At 39.1% G+C, this 18,258-nt stretch overlaps 1 long non-coding RNA gene across 1 annotated transcript in view; it reads left to right on the top strand.

Annotated features, from left to right (window-relative positions):
* Window positions 1-3,851: 3,851 nt before the first annotated feature.
* The window catches only part of LOC135209432 (uncharacterized), a 98,474-nt gene continuing 84,067 nt past the window's right edge, over window positions 3,852-18,258 (top strand). The window contains exon 1 of the long non-coding RNA XR_010313353.1: window positions 3,852-3,927. This is a non-coding gene — a long non-coding RNA (uncharacterized LOC135209432). The remainder of the gene's footprint in view (window positions 3,928-18,258) is intronic.

The following is an 18,258-nucleotide window of genomic DNA, read 5'->3' as shown; positions in this document are numbered from 1 at the left end:
AGGCATCCCATTACTGTTTTCCCTTTGGTTTAATTTAATTTTATCAATCTTATAATCCCTGTTTATTTTTTATCATCAGTTTTTATTAATGCAGACTGCTTGTAAACCAGCTTCACGCATTTTCTGGTCGGCTGCCATCTGGCCAACACCAGCTAGAAGACATCCCACCTGGAAGTCTCGAGTATAATTACAAACAGGTCACTCACATAACGCCCCAGGGGAGATTACGTTGCTCAGAAGAGGAACCAGACGTGACTGAATTATGCTTAGGCCAAACAGAGAAAGTGAGTCTATGTTGCCATAGACTTCGTATTTCTAAGGCGGATGCCGCTGTAAGTGGTCTGATAAGAGATGTAAGATTAGATAAAATGCACATCTATATATATATATATATATATATATATATATATATACTATATATATATGTGTGTGTGTGTATACATACATATATATATATATATATATATATTTTGGTGTTGCCCACCTATACGTATGTAATTTCTTGTAATCATCAGAGTTAATAGTTGGACGAGAAACATCATGCTTATTGAACTGAACAGTAAGGGATGCCTACCAAATCATACATTATATATATATATATATATATATATATATATATATATACATATGTATGATTTGGTAGGCATCCATTACTGTTCAGTCCAATAAGCATGATGTTTCTCGTCCAACTATTAACTCTGATGATTACAAGAAATTACACATACGTATAGGTGGGCAACACCAAATATATATATATATATATATATATATATGTATGTATACACACACACATATATATATAGTATTATATATATATATATATATATATATATATATTATATATATATAGATGTGCATTTTATCTAATCCTTACATCTCTTATCAGACCACTTACAGCGGCATCCGCCTTATTAAATACGAAGTCTATGGCAACATAGACTCACTTTCTCTGTTTGGCCTAAGCATAATTCAGTCACGTCTGGTTCTCTTCTGAGGCAACGTAATCTCCCCTGGGGGCGTTATGTGAGTGACCTGTTGTAATTATAACTCGGAGACTTCCCAGGTGGGATGTCTTCTAGCTGGTGTGGCCAGATGGCAGCCGACCAGAAAATGCGTGAAGCTGGTTTTACAAGCAGTCTGCATTAATAAAAACTGATGATAAAAAATAACAGGGAGAAAAAGTAAAAGAAATTTTCCATAAAATTCATGTCAGCTGTATTATATACGTGTATATATACATATATATATATAATATATATATAGATATATAATATATATATATATATATATATAGATATATATATATAGATATATGTATAATATAAATAAATAAATAAACATATATATATATATATATGCCATATCATATATATATATAGATATAGATATATATATATATATATATATTATGATATATAGATATATATATATAGATATATATATATATATATATAATATATATATATATCTATATATATATATATATATATATCGATGATATATATCATATCTATATAGATATATGTATATATAATATCTATATCTATATATATAGATATATGATATATGTACTATATATATATATATATCTATATATATATATCTATATATCTAATATATATATAGATATATATATCCATATCTATATATAGATATAATATATAAAATATCTATATATAGATATAGATATATATATATAGATATATATATATATAATATATATATATATAGATATATATATATATATATATTATATATATATATATAATGTATATGAGTATATATATATATATATATATATATATATATATTATAATATATATCTATATATATATATATATATATGAGTATATATATATATGTATAATATATATATATATATATATAATATTATATCTGATACATAAATTGCGAAGAAAGAATAGTAAATGAGACTCATAATTCGTACCAATGATTAACAAAATCAGATGCATTATAAAGAATTGATAAAATTAAATTAAACCAAAGGGAAAAATATGGCGACCCATAACTCGAAGTAAAACTCAATCGGCTGCATATAAAAAAAAGTTTTCCATACAAAGTGTAATCAAGGCTACCAGAAAATATATCTATCGATCGGTGGTCTCCGTACATGCTGTATGGGCGGCGGCCCATGAAATTTTAACGACAGCCAGTGGTGCCTGGCCTATGCGATGCCAGACACACGATTATGACTAGATTTAACCTTAAATAAAATAAAAACTACTGAGGCTAGAGGGTTGCAATTTGTTATGTCTGATGATTGGATAATGGATGATCAACATAACAATTTGCACCCCTCTGGCCTTGGTAGTTTTAAGATCTGAGGGCGGACAGACATAGCCGTCACAATGGATTTTTTTTTCCAGAAAAACTAAAATCTTATAATAAAAAATTAAAAGGGAAAAAGAGAAGTTACAGTATGTATACATGTTGAAACTTTGGCTCTGGTCAGTCCTCCCCAACACCTGTCGCGCTCGTTGCGACGCGCCAGTCAGTTTCAACATGCTGAAAATGACGACGGGACAGGACTGGCTCGACAGGACTGGCATTAATTGCCCTCATACACGATAAAGACGACCGGTTCGCGACCGGTTCGCGCTAGTCGCTATGAATCAGCGCGCCAGTCGCGTACGTGTATGGCCCGCCCTTTAAAGCCACAAAGTAATTTCATAAAGTGTTACCAACATGTAATGGCAAGATTTTCAGAAAAATTTTGGGAACATTTAACCAAATGGTTAGAAAATCTGCATTTCTGAAAAAAGATAAGTATATGCAAAATATGCCCTACAATAGTAGCCTAACTATGACTCTTAAAAAGGTATATTGCATAAGATCTCGTATTTACAGAACTTGAAAGTTTGATTTCTCCATTTGGTAACACTTTGAGACATTATTCCTCGACTAGACGAACACTGTGTTGGTGTAAATGTCCTTAATACCTGTCTCAGACATGTATTAAACAGAGACACCAATGAATTACTTGGGGTGGTAAGCACCAAATATAATGTCTCTGCAACATCTTTGCTGATGTTATGTACTTGCGGACCATAGATACATATTTTAAAAAAATATCTTGCTTCAGTGTAATTTTACCACAAAAAAAAAAAAAAAAAAAAAAATCCCAACAAAAAACCCAGACGAGAGACAAAAAACCCAGGAGTGGCAGCCCAGGTTGTCAATCTGAACAAGATTTTATGGAGCAGCCGGGCAAATATACAAAGGTGTGAAACATGAAATTTTAACTTGTCTGCAGATGCTAATTATTATTATTATTATTATTATTATTATCATTATTATTGTTGTTGTTGTTGTTGTTGTGTTGGAGAAACTTACAGTGTACTAAATATAAGAAAGAAAGAAAGGTATGTACACTTTATTCTGATGAGGCTTAAGTATTTTTCCCTCCAATATCTTAACCATCTTAAGCTTAAAATAGTTTTATGCTTAAAGCGGCCCACACACGCTCAAATTTTGGTCCAATTTTTTTATGTCAATTATTTGACGGTTTGGCGTTCGCCCTACCTTTAGGCCATTAAATTACGCCACACACGATCAAATTCATGTCAAATAATTTGACATAAAAAAATTGGACCAAAAATTTGAGCGTGTGTGGGCCCGCTTAACATTGACGGTAGTCTGTTGATTGCTATTACTATTTATAGACTACTATATACAGATCACAGTGATCAAGTCGTAACAAGTTGTTGCGTTCGGTACCTTAACTTACCCAGACATTCAACATCTCTCGTGAGCGCGGAAACAAAAACCTACTACCGACCGTCCGTCGCTCTCTAAATCCTTCCGTTTGTGTTGTGGTCTCGGGTATAGTCCCTGACCGTTTGAAGAAATTGCTGAATTTCCAATACTATTCCATCATTGACAATGCCACCGAGAGCCAAACCCGGGGTGGGTAAGATAGTTGAAACAGAACATTTTAGTTTTAATATATTTACCTTAGATAAATGTTTACTTTGGAATACCTACCGTTTGGTAAATGTTACCCACCCCTCCTGCAGCAACGGGTCTGTTACCGCGCTTGCTTAAATTTTGCGTAACATGATGCAATTCCCAATACAGTAGTAATTCCTACCTTTTGCTCTCGACATACTAGGTATACCCCATGTGTTTGCCTTGCCCGAATGGCTTAAGTTTGGGCATTGCAATACCTAGTACCTACTAGCCTACGTACTAGCTAAGTAGCTACCTACTAGCTACCTAGGGTAAAAACATCAAAGCAGGCCACGCAGGCCAGCTAACCATCATTGCAAGCCACCCTCCGAAAAAGTACATTATAACGCGTCCTGACACCCGAGATGGGCATCAGTCGCGACTTGTTGTTGGTGAGAAACGGAGCTAAAGACCTCTACTCTCCTTTCGAAGTAAGTATTTTCCCCAAAGTTAGAAATTAAGGCCAAATTTTAAGATTTAAACAGATTTAAACAGAGGGTACTGAAAATGGCGCCACGGCAGTGGAAATCTCACCAAAACGCTTTAGAAATTTTTACTTACAACTAAAAATGTTTCGAAGATTGACGCCATCTCGATGTTTACGGAGTAGCTTGTGTCAATAAACTAACCATTTCCTGTGATAATCCGCACACCACTTGTACCCACAGACGCTGGAGCACTTTTATCACAACAACAATCGAAACACTATTTCTCATCAACAACAAGCCAGGCGTAAACAGCTGTTGGGTGAGAGATGACGAGAAGCGTTCTCTTTGGCTAATTTTTAAATAAGTAGTAAAACATCATATTTTACATATGATGATTAATTTGAAAATATTCGTTATTGAAAAAGTAACTCGCCTCTGACTCAAATTTAAGTAATTATTTTTCTGAATTAGAACGTTCTTTCAAGTTCTGTATTATGACGTCACGACATCTTGACTTTCGTACCTATTGTAAATAATTGCTATACTCAACTGTCATTGCAGAACAGTTTACCAGTTATTCCGTGCAGATTGTTTATCAGCTATACATGTAATTGTTTATAATCGTAATGCGCATATATATCTTATTATTTACTTTTTGGATATATGAAGATGTTTTACTGCTGGATTATCGCCGTAGTGTGACGCAATCGTTTTCGTCCATGGGGCCTCTGTCTGTTTTCGCACCATAATTAAAATTATGGGGCCGAATTTGCAATGACCAGAAAGTCGTTAAAAGAGGAAAGTTAGCATTGAGGGGCATATGTTTTGACTGAGAAAAATACAAATTTATTCAATAGCTAGCTTGTAAAAATACTTGGTTATAAAAACTTGATTGACAACAAAGCAGCATGTCTACTATGGGTTTCAGAGACAGTGCAAGCACGTTTTTGGGCAATACCTATTTCTGTAACGAACACTCGTAAGAACGAGATTTTGCTATAGTGCATTACACCCAGTGCCGTAATTTATAAGGGTATCGTGAATCACTAATCGTAAAGAATAACGACACTTGTCCTTGTACCAAGAGACAAAAACTCCATTATGCAGAATGGATACGAACACGCGTATAAAGCTCCACCTACCCTCTCCCCCCCTCCCCCCCCACCCCCCCCCTCCACCGCCATCCCTTTTCTTCTTCGTTCCTCCGCCTTCCTTTCTCTCTCTCTCTGTTGCCATTCGGTATGTGTTGACCCTCCAAACTGGGTATAAGACTACACACAAAACGTTGAAATTGGTGAAATTAGGCTATGTATTGGAAGTATATATACATAAATATTAAACAAAGCAATTTTATCATTATTGCATTACTATGACAACTAGAATTCCATGGAAACAGTTTATTAACAATAATGGAACGGCGTATGTGTGAAGCCTCCACTAATGTGGCAACGATGATTTTGCCATTCTTAGCATGCAAACATTAAAGCATGCAAACATTAAAGTTACATTTATTCTGGCATACGATTATTTAAGAAATTCAAAATACTAATAAAGACTAAAATCAATAAAAAGTGCTAGCAAAAACAAAAAAGAAAAAAAAAAAAAAAAAACGTAGTCGTTCCTCTATGCACTGTTCCGTATTCGTTCCTCTATGGTTTTTCGGCAGCCAGATGTACGAAAACGTTAGAAACATTTGATTTTTATCTACGTTAGAAATATCTGTAATTTTTCGGGTAATTTGGTTGCTAAAAATGGGATAATATACATGAATTAAATCAAAATTTTTAAATAACAATGTAAAATTTAAACTAAATAACGAGTAAAGTAAACAGTTTAGGGAATAAAACTTTTGCAGTTTCGTCGTCTGGCGTCGTCGGCTGTTTGTAATTGTGTTTATGGCGCGCGCGCTTAGAAACCAGGAACAGCAACGGGTTTAAAGTGCAATGTGGAGTGAACTGAGACCAAATGTGTATAATAACAATCAAATAAGCACTGTGGAGTTTCAGTTGTGATGGCAGTAAGGATAAAAACCGCCGATTACAAGGTAAGAATGAATCCAGTTCCAACCATAACCCCGGGAATAACAAGTTTCATACTTTCACTAATATAGGCAACAAAATGTTGTTTTATGTGCTGATTACAACTGCAATCTTGAGTAAGATCAATAAACGTTACATACATACGCTAACATTGTTCAAATGAGTGCTGGGAAGGCTGGGAAAGATGGTGTCCGTCACTGATGAGAACCGTCCATGAAAAACGTAGCCGCCATATGGATTTCAAAACTGCCTTGAAAACATATTTTACGAAGAGCTCACATGCTTATTTTAGTTCGTATGGGGCTTTCATATATCACAATATGTTGACGAAACTTCAGTCTTTTAAATGGTATGCTTAGTTGCAATGGTATTCATGTTTCCACCAATTAAATATCGAGTGAATAAGACCCGTCCACCGTGATGAGGGTTGGCCTGAACTGATGTTTCCCCCTATACTAGGTATACCTAGCTGTTACGAATTGGGATAGCTATATACCTACTACTTATACTTTAGTACTACTAATATAAGTACCTAGTAGCCTAGAGAGCACCTGACCCCTAGGCAGAGATTAAGGCCATTAAGAGCTATAGCCTAGTATGTATTTCTGATTTTCATGACATTTGGCTTACTCAATAAGGAATTTAGGAAACCCCTGCCTGATGGATTAAACCTGGTACCTATAAAACCTGACATGTAGCATACCTAGGATAATGTTAGGTACATCTATTAGTATACCTATACTAGCTCTACTATATGCCTAGGCTGTAGGGGAAACAAATGTAGTCGACTACCAGGACCAGGCTTGCCCTGCTCTGTGACCCACCTTCCTGAAAATTTAACACGTCCTGACACTGGAGATGGACGCCAGTAACGAGTCATCGGTCGTGGAAGCAACACCACGAGAACCTCTACTTTCCTCTCGAAATAAGAGATTTCTCCCAAAGTACAAAATAATGTCATAATTTAAGATTAAACAGGTTAATGACAGTCTAGACATTTGCTTAAAACATCTTACGTGTTGAAGATTGCCACTAGGGTAGAAACACCACGGCAGGCCACCCTCATCACTGTGGACGGGTCTTATTCACTCATCGATATTTAATTGGTGAAACAAGAAATACAATTGCAACTCTAAGCATACCATTTAAAAAAGAGCTGAAGTTTCGTCAACATAATGTGATATATGAAAGCCCCATACGAACTAAAATAAGCATGTGAGCTCTTCGTAAAATATGTTTTCAAGGCAGTTTTTGAAATCCATATGGCGGCTACGTTTTGCATGGAAGGTTCTCATCAGTGACGGCCACCATCTTTCCCCAGCCTTCCCAGCACTCATTTGAACAATGTTTAGCGTATGTATGTAACATTTATTGATCTTACTCAAGATTGCAGTTGTAATCAGCACAATAAAACAACATTTTGTTGCCTATATTAGTGAAAGTATGAAACTTGTTATTCCCGGGGTTATGGTTGGAACTGAATTCATTCTTACCTTGTAATCGGTGATTTTTATCCTTACTGCCATCTCAACTGAAACTCCACAGTGCTTATTTGATTGTAATTATAAACATTTTGGTCTTAATTCACTCCACAGTGCACTTGAACCACGCTGTGGTTCCTGGTTCCTAAGCACTCACTCTGCAAACACAGTTACGAGCAGCAGAACGACAACACTGATTATGAGATGCAAAGCTTTATTCCCTAATTGTTTACTTTACTCAATATTTAGTTTAACTTTACTTCAAAATGTTTATTTAATTCATGTCTATTATCCCTTTTTTGCAACCCAAATTAACCCCCAAAATTACAAATGTTTCGGATGTATACTTACGAGCAGACGACGTGAGAGGAAAATTGACTCATCGTTGCCAATCTAGTGGAGCGTCACACATACGCCGATGCATTTACAAACTGTTTCGATGAATTCTAGTTGTCATAGTAATGCAGTAATGATAAAAGAAAGTGCTGTAATATGTACGTATATATAGGGGGAAACATCACAACAGGCCAACCCTCATCACGGTAGACGGGTCTTATTCACTCGATATTTAATTGGTGAAACATGAATACAATTGCAACTCTAAGCATACCATTTAAAAGACTGAAGTTTCGTTCAACATATTGTGATATATGAAAGCCCATACGAACTAAAATAAGCATGTGAGCTCTTCGTAAAATATGTTTTCAAGGCAGTTTTGAAATCCAAATATGGCGGCTACGTTTTTCATGGACGGTTCTCATCAGTGACGGACACCATCTTTCCCCAGCCTTCCAGCACTCATTTGAACAATGTTTAGCGTTATGTATGTAACGTTTATTGATCTTACTCAAGATTGCAGTTGTAATCAGCAAAATAAAACAACATTTTGTTGCCTATATTAGTGAAAGTATGAAACTTGAAATTCCCGGGGTTATGGTTGGAACTGAATTCATTCTTACCTTGTAATCGGCGGTTTTTATCCTTACTGCCATCACAACTGAAACTCCACAGTGCTTATTTGATTGTTATTATACACATTTTGGTCTCAGTTCACTCCACATTGCACTTTAAACCCGTTGCTGTTCCTGGTTTCTAAGCGCGCGCGCCATAAACACAATTACAAACAGCAGACGACGACACGAGAACTGCAAAGTTTTAGTTATTCCCTAACTGTTTACTTTACTCGTTATTTAGTTTAATTACATTGTTATTTAAAATTTTGATTTAATTCATGTATATTATCCCTTTTTAGCAACCAAATTACCCCGAAAAATTCAGATATTTCTAACGTAGATAAAATCAAATCTAACGTTTTCGTACATCTGGCTGCCGAAAACCATAGAGGAACGAATACGGAAAAGTGCATAGAGGAACGACTACGTTTTTTTTTTTTTTTTGCTTTTTTGTTTTTGCTAGCACTTTTCATTGATTTCAGTCTTTATTAGTATTTTGAAATTCTTAAATAATCGTATGCCAGAAATCAATGTAACCTTTAATGTTTGCATGTTTTAATGTTTGCATGCTAAGAATGGCAAAATCATCGTTGCCACATTAGTGGAGGCTTCACACATACGCCGTTCCATTATTATAAAATGTTCCATGAATTCAGTTGTCATAGTAATGCAATAATGATAAAAATTGCTTTAATATTTATGTATATATACTTCCAATACATAGCCTAATTTCACCAATTTCAACGTTTTGTGTGTAGTCTTATACCCAGTTTGGAGGGTCAACACATACCGAATGGCAACAGAGAGAGAGAGAAAGGAAGGCGGAGGAACGAAGAAGAAAAGGGATGGCGGTGGAGGGGGGGTGGGGGGGGAGAGGGTAGGTGGAGCTTTATACGCGTGTTCGTATCCATTTCTGCATAATGGAGTTTTTGTCTCTTGGTACAAGGACAAGTGTCGTTATTCTTTACGATTAGTGATTCACGATACCCTTATAAATTACGGCACTGGGTGTAATGCACTATAGCAAAAATCTCGTTCTGTACGAGTGTTCGTTACAGAAATAGGTATTGCCCAAAAACGTGCTTGCACTGTCTCTGAAACCCATAGTAGACATGCTGCTTAGTTGTCATCAAGTTTTTTATAACCAAGTATTTTTTACAAGCTAGCTATTGAATAAATTTGTATTTTTCTCAGTCAAACATATGCCCCTCAATGCTAACTTTCCTCTTTTAACGACTTTCTGGTCATTGCAAATTCGGCCCCATAATTTCTTATGGTGCGAAAACAGACAGAGGCCCATGGACCGAAAACGATTGCGTCACACTACGGCGATAATCCAGCAGTAAAACATCTTCATATATCCAAAAAGTAAATAATAAAGATATATATGCGCATTACGATTATAACAATTACATGTATAGCTGATAACAATCTGCACGAATAACTGGTAAACTGTTCTGCAATGACAGTTGAGTATAGCAATTATTTACAATAGGTACGAAAGTCAAGATGTCGTGACGTCATAATACAGAACTTGAAAGAACGTTCTAATTCAGAAAAATAATTACTTAAATTTGAGTCAGAGTCGAGTTACTTTTTCAATAACGAATATTTTCAAATTAATCATCATAAATATGTAAAATATTGATGTTTTACTACTTATTTAAAAATTAGCCAAGAGAACGCTTCTCGTCATCTTCTACCCCAACAGCTGTTTACGCCTGGCTTGTTGTTGATGAGAAATCGTGTTTCAATTGTTGTGATAAAAGTGCTCCAGCGTCTGTGGGTACAAGTGTGTTGCGGATTTATCACAGGAAAATGGTTAGTTTATTGACACAAGCTCTCCGTAAACATCGAGATGGCGTCAATCTTCGAAACATTTTTAGTTGTAAGTAAAAATTTCTAAAGCGTTTTGGTGAGATTTCCACTGCCGTGGGCGCCATTTTCAGTACCCTCTGTTTAAATCTGTTTAAAATCTTAAAATTTGGCCTTGTTAATTTCTAACTTTGGGGAAAATACTTACTTCGAAAGGAGAGTAGAGGTCTTTAGCTCCGTTTACACCAACAACAAGTCGCGACTGATGCCCATCTCGGGTGTCAGGACGCGTTATAATGTACTTTTTCGGAGGGTGGCTTGCACTGATGGTAGCTGGCCTGCGTGGCCTGCTTTGATGTTTTTTACCCTAATACAAATAGATACGCTAATTTCACTATTTCCCCGGTTTTGTGTAAGTCTTATACCTAGTTTTTGGAGGGTAAACAACATACCAATTGACAACACTGATAAACAATTGAATGAGCGCAAACGCCGCAAAGAATGCCATAGTCCCCTTGAATAAGTGCTGGTAAGAGGTTGGTTTACGATTGTTGTGATGAAAGTGCCCCAGCGTCTATGGGTACAAGTGGTGTGCAGATTTAGCACAGGAAATGGGAAGTTTTGTTGACACAAGTGACTCCGTAAACATCAAGATGGCGTCAATCTTCGAAACATTTTTAGTTGTAAGTAAAAATTTCTAAAGCGTTTTGGTGAGATTTCCACTGCCGTAGCCACCCTTTTCACTACCCTCTGTTTAAATCTTAAAATTTGGCCTTAATTTCTAACTTTGGAGAAAATACTTACTTCGAAGGAGAGTAGAGGTCTTTAGCTCCGTTTCTCACCACAACAAGTCGCGACTGATGCCCATCTCCGGTGTCAGGACGCGTTATAATGTACTTTTTCGGAGGGTGGCAAGCGTTGATTGTAGGTGGCCTGTTTGGCCTGCTGTGATGTTTTACCCCATCTTGATGTTTGCAGAGTCACTTGTGTCAATAAACTTTCCATTCCACGTGCTAGTCTAAATCCAAACACCACTTGCACCTGTAGATGCTGGGACACTTTCTTCACAACAATCTTAAATGATGACGACGTTCGCCCTTGAGTCCAAGGAAACTCGCGATTTTTCGTGAGGGAAAGAAGAAGGAGTCCACTGGATAATTTTGAAATAAATAGTTAAACATCAGTATAATTGTTATGTTTGTTCATGAAACTTACCTGTCAGATATATATATAAGCTGTATTTTCTGAAGTCCGGACAGAATTTTAAAAACTTCCGACACACGCAGTGTCGGCCAGGTGGTTAGTACCCATTCCCGCCGCTGGGAGGCGGGTATCAGGAACCATTCCCATTTTCTATTCATAATTTTTCTGTCGCTGGTGCTGAAAACACCTGTTTTCAGTACCTCCGTCTTAGGATTTTGGAAACTTCATTGCCGCTAAGTATCCTAATTGTCTTTGATTTATTTACTTGGATTTGTGGGATTTGTGGCTAGCATACGCTATCTTAAATTGATTTGAATTTGATTCCATTTTTGCATAAAAATTCTGAATCTAGTTAGGCTAGTTTAGTTTCCAGACTGGGGTTGTCTGCAAAAGATAGGGTGTGGCTACCGAAAGCTTTGGTAGATCCGCACTTGGTATGTACGAGGGGTATGGGTCTTGCTTCTTTGTTGAGATTTGTCATGTAAGGAGTGTGAGACTTTGTCTATTCCGTAAGGAAGACGTATGATTCGTATGTAAGCAATTAATCAGTAAACATGTCTAATTCTGTAAGGAAGACGTATGATTCGTATGTACGCAATTAATCAGTAACAAAAGTCAGGGTAGTGAAACCTGCTAACCTTCCTGTAGACTTTATTTTGCCTACCCATGTAGTATGGCCTACGGGCTATGAATATGTCTACGAGAGGTGCTCGCTCTCCTTCATTGCTGTGAAGTGCTACTTCTGTAATTGTTACTCTAACCCTGCAGTGTTGCCTTCGGGCCCTAAGCAGTGTCTGTAGAGGAATTACCCTTTCTCTGATACTCTTTCGATCGTATCTTAGAATCGAAAGTGCTTGCTTTAGAGAGTAAAAGTGAAGTGCAGTAAAGATACCCTTGTGTAGTGGAGGGGTGCGTCAGATCGGCCTCGTTTCGCCTCTAGGCCGGGACCTCTGCTTGACTCCAGGACCCGGGGAGGGAGCATGTCGAAAGCCTAAGGAGGGTTACAAGGAACCCCCACCGATCTGGCGTGCCTTCGCAGTTTCTGATGAAAATCCCCAGACTGCCAAAGTGCGTGCGTCGTGCACGAATCCTGAAAGATTGCTTCTCGTCCTCCGAAGCGTCCTCCCATGCAGGGGTTGGAGCTTTCGAAGGACTCGCGCCCTCTAAATAGAAGCTTTATAGAAGAGGACGCTTCACGTCCTCTCTCTCTCTCTCGTTATGCGTTTCAGTGAGAAGTAAGAAGGCGAACGTCGCTGAACTTGTGTCCGTCTTTCCACCGAGAAATACGTAAAAGAAGTCATAGTAGCAGGAAGCTTTTGAGAGCGGACGCCCGGGACGCTCGGATGGACTCCAGCGCGCGCGGATGCACGCCAAGTGCGCGCCAGTGGACGCCGAGCGCGCTCCAGTGGACGCCGAGCGCGTTCCAGTGGATGCCGAGCGCGCGCCAGTGGACGCGAGCGTGCACCAGCGCACGCCATGTGTGTCGCCTGCTGAACGTTTCTGTTGAAACTCTTCAAGCTCTTGTTTCAGATATGGGCCTAAAGAATGTTTACCTCTACCTCCGGTGATACCTTCTACCTCACCTGCAAAGAATGTGAAGTAGGCAGTGCTTCGGAGGAAGTTTAAAGTGAACAGACAACTTCTTCTTCGAAACCCAGCAAGACATCGGTTTCGTGAATTCAAGAGGTCTCTGTCAATTAATATTGCTTTTCGCATAGGTGGATGGAGTTAAGGAAAGCTCAAGGGAAGATCTCGTTTGCTCTACCGCAACCTTTGCCATTCGGCCAATAAAACTTTAAGTTGCCACTACCGCAGTCAAGACTTTGCGATAAGGCAGTTACGGGTTATGTAAGGCTCGATGTCCTGCACGTCAGGACTCTCGGCAACGTTCAGTGGGATTCTTGCAAAGGCACTCATCAAAAGGGACGCTCTTCAGGAAAGCGCAAGACAGGACTTCCTTTGCCATACTGCCAATAAATTTTAAGCTTTAGCAGGCATTAGTTGTGATACGGAGAGAAGCTGGTTGGAGAGAGTTTCTTCCTCTTCCCAGGATAATTTTGCAAGCTTTTTAGCCCATCTGAAAGGGTTTTTCAGATGATAGATTTTGTTAGTTTTCTAGTCGGGACTACGCTGCCGAATTGAACATCGTCGTTCTACCTGCGTAAGCCCATGTCTCTTAACAGGATTCTTGCCCCTTCCTCGTTTGAGACGGGAAATCGAAAAAATTAAATGCTTGACTCCCTGGATTACGTTTTGTCAATTCAGTGACTTTCCCCCATTGACAATATACTTTCGTTTTGTCAAGTAAGTGGGTATCCCCTCATTGACAAAATATCTCTGTGGGTCCCGACAAAATAAATGGTTTAGTTCTCATTGACAAACATCTCATTAACTAGATATTGCGTAAGCGAATAAGCTCTTATTGACAAGATTCGGAAGAGCTCTCATTCGTCATTCGCAGACTCGTACAAGAAATAGACTTGTAGACTACGTCAATGAACGCTTATGTCCAGTAACATAAGAAGCTTGAGCTGACTGCTTCGATTCTCTTAAGTTTTGTTCATGAAACTTGCCTGTCAGATATGTATGTAGCTGTATTTCCGAATTCAGCTATATATATGTCTGCCAGGTAAGTATGAACAAACTTTATTGATATAATTCATATTTTGCCTTGCGTTTTATTTTACTTCTGGTTGGTTCAAGTCATATACGCTTGCTGTAGTTAACCTCTTCAGATGGCAACCGAGAGGTCTATTGTCTATTTTAAGGACATTTAATCGTTACTCCCTGCAGCCTTCCAGGAGTTTCCGATTTATCTTTTTTACCGTTGTATGGTAGTGTTCTGACGACACAAACGCATCTTTATATTTAGCGTTTTCTGTTTCGCTTAAATATACCAGCTTTGAGAGTCTTTCGGCTCAAAAAATAACGGACCTATTTCTTCGCTAGAATAGGGTAGCTGGCAACCCAGACATAAAGTTAAGAGACGACGTTCGTAAGCTGCTGGCTGCTGCTGTCACGCTGTGTCTGTCTTCCAGTCCAACGAGCCAGTAACAGATCGGGCGCTGTCATGCGCCGTAGGTTACGTCTCTCTCTCCTGCGGGATTGACTGACTAACCGTATCTCTGTGCTGGCGGTTACGTCTCTCCTGCGGATTGACTGACTAACTGTAACTCTGCCCTACAATCACGGACTAAGCCTAAGATTGAGGGGTTTTCTTACGTGAATGAATAAACGTTGCATTCGTTTTGCCTTACTATGTTCAACAGAGTTATCTCTTAATCCTTTCGGTGCTCGTTACCGCACGGTATAGAACTACGAGTCTACCGCAACATTGCACTTTTATATGCTCTCCTGCTTAGGCAAAGCGCAGCCTTTATTAGGGAAGTAAGCATACTCGGGGAGGGAATGGATGAGCTTGCTGGGGACCATTTCCTTCCTGAAGAAGTTTGTTTCCCCGAATAGACTGCAATTCAGACCACAGTTTTTCCTACCGGGTGGGAAACTGAAATATTATTCAAGATCTAGGAATGATTCTGAACATCTCTCAGTGCGTTTAATCACCTGAGGTGATAGAAAGAAGGTGCCGGACATCTGGATAGGGTTTCAGATGTCCTGGATCTTAATCTGAAAGGAAAGCGATTCGGTAGTCCCTCCAGTCCTCGTAACGAGTTTTGGGAACCAGTGGTCCAGATCAACTCTGATATTCCACAGCTCTCTCATATCTTAAGAAGTATCTTCTCTCGGTCCTGTTCGAGTTTACGAGAAAGCCTATTATAACAACAGGCGTAGAATGTAACAATCCTCTAGATGTTCGTTACCAGATTGCAAAAGTCCGTACGAATCGTCTCGATCGACGGCAGCAACTATTGACTTCCGAGTGGAATCTTTCTTTAGAAGTAAGTTGAGAGTTGTGGAGACTTTAGGGACGCCCTTTCATTCTTCTCTTCGATATGTTGAGGACGAAGAGGCTTGCTTCTTCTCTGCTCCCTTATTCTCGATCCGGGATCGGTACCATTAAACGCCATCCTATGATATTGAACGGGAATGGATATTTAGTCTCTTTTCCCCTTTTTCAATCGCTTAGGAAATGTAATAAGAGGATTTATGACGTCCACAGGGAGCGACAATGACGCTGATCGCCCCATGTTGGCCTTCAGGATCCTGGATTCACAGAGGTCACATACTTCCTAGTTCACTTTCCAAGGACCTTTTCCGAGAGAGTCGGTTCTACTCTAACTCGAAAGGTACCTATAACCTCTCTGCTCTGAGTCTTGACTACGTTCAGGCTATCGAGATGTTGACAGGAATAAGATTACGTCTTCCATTTCCGTCTGAAGAATGGGATAAGCTGGCAGTCACAACTATTAAGAATACGCAAATATGTTGTTGACGGCCTTTGGGCTCAGATTTGATTTGCGTCGTGTCAAACACAAAGCCCTTCACGATCTTTGAGTTCTGTGGAATCTCGAACCTCGCTCACCATCTACTTTTTGTCTCACCTGTTTTCTCGGAGTCAGACACTCGTGCGAGATCAGGCGACATATAGTAGCCCTGAGTTTCTTGTTGACGAAGTCGGTTTGCGTTTATACACCCCCGATGATCTGTAACATGAGCCAGGTTTGGACTGTCAGGCATTCTTCTTCGGGACTGAATCGCCTTTTTGCTCCTCGCTCCTTTCTCCTGGCACCAGAAGCTCGAGTCAGGAGTTGATTCGCTGACGACGTTGGGTTGCGTTGATACACCCTCAAGGTTTGCTTAGATTGAATCGCCCAGGCAGTCCAGACACTCATCCTTCAGCGAAGAATAGTGCCTTATGGTCTTCAGGGTACAGCTTGCTGTCCTTGATTCGTCTGACTGGTCAAACTGGTCGGTCACCTGACTTTAGTACAGACGGACTGACTGTGCATGTCCAGATCGAAGCTTTCAATATGGAACTTAGACGTAGTCTGAAGTTCTTGATGTCAAAGCATTCGAACCTCTCCTACCTGTTAACTTCTTGCATGTGATCAGGAAGGCCTTCTTCTAACCACCCTAGATACGACAAAGAGGGTTAGTGAGATTTTAAGCCATCGTCACAAGTTTTGGCTTTAGAGAACACAAGGCGTGTGCTCTCTAACCCTTCCGTTGTGGCCTAAGAATGGTAACCGTTTTGTCCTTGGGCCAGGAGCTTGGAAGCAAGGATGGCACAAGTTAGTGGGCAGGAGCCAGAGAGAGTCCTGTGCCCTGTCGGGTCTCTCAAGTTTTATCTACTAAAACTCAAGAAAGTCGAAGTCAATCGGGCAATCTGCAGTGTTCCGAAAAAGACCCAGACTTGCCCATATCGAAGAACAGCCTGGCTTTAGTGTTAAGAGTTCTTTCAAAAATGCTCCTCATTGTGTTTGCACAAAGATTAAAATCTTTTATCTGAATGCTCACGAGGTGAGGGCGCGGCCTCGGAAGCATTTCAACAGAGCATGGCACTCAGCAACATCCTGATACCATGTTTTAGCGAAGCAACTCTGTGTTCACTTCACACTCCCTGCGAGATGTGAAGTGGCATATGAGATCTGCTGCTCGCTAGGGCCATACGTGTCTGCAGACACAATCTTGGGGGCAAGAAGTACCACTCATCCTATCCTGTAGAAAATGGTTAGGAAGAGCTCTTAATTTAGTTGTTGAGTCGCCGACAACGGCGACTTCTTAACTCTTAAGCCTTAGTTAACACACCTTAACTTTGGCTAGGTTGGTCAGGTGGTGATATATATATTTATATATATATATTATTTTACTTCTTAGCCCTCATGGTATGGTCAATATGGTCTAGTCACGTCGTGGTCTCGCCCCTGTTGACAGATCATCTGGAGTGCACCAGCTATAGGAGGTCTCTACCTCGCTGGCAACTCTAGTAGCACAAGCAGACTTACGTGGCAGTAACCACGAAGCCAGCTATGCTAACAGGTGGAACCAAGATGTAAATCATCTGCATGCATTTGTTTCCCAAAATCCTTCTATTCTGTCCCTTCCCACCTCCAAAGGTGGGATTCAGCTATATATATCTGACAGGTAAGTTTCATGAACAAAATGATATTGTTATGATACAATAAAGTTTGTTCATACTTACCTGGCAGATATATATAATCAAGTACCCACCCACCTCCCCTCAGGGACGTGGAAATAAAAATTATGAATAGAAAATGGGAATGGTTCCTGATACCCGCCTCCCAGCGGCGGAATGGGTACTAACCACCTGGCCGACCCACTGCGTGTGTCGGAAGTTTTTAAAATTCTGTCGGACTTCAGAAAATACAGCTATATATATATCTGCCAGGTAAGTATGAACAAACTTTATTGTATCATAACAATATCATTTTTACATAATTTTATTACG

The sequence above is a fragment of the Macrobrachium nipponense genome, chromosome 38 (assembly GCF_015104395.2).
Source record: "Macrobrachium nipponense isolate FS-2020 chromosome 38, ASM1510439v2, whole genome shotgun sequence".
NCBI classification, from domain to species: Eukaryota; Metazoa; Arthropoda; class Malacostraca; order Decapoda; family Palaemonidae; genus Macrobrachium; species Macrobrachium nipponense.
The sequence above is the reverse complement of the archived record's forward strand: the minus strand, read 5'-3'. Positions and strand labels throughout refer to the sequence as shown.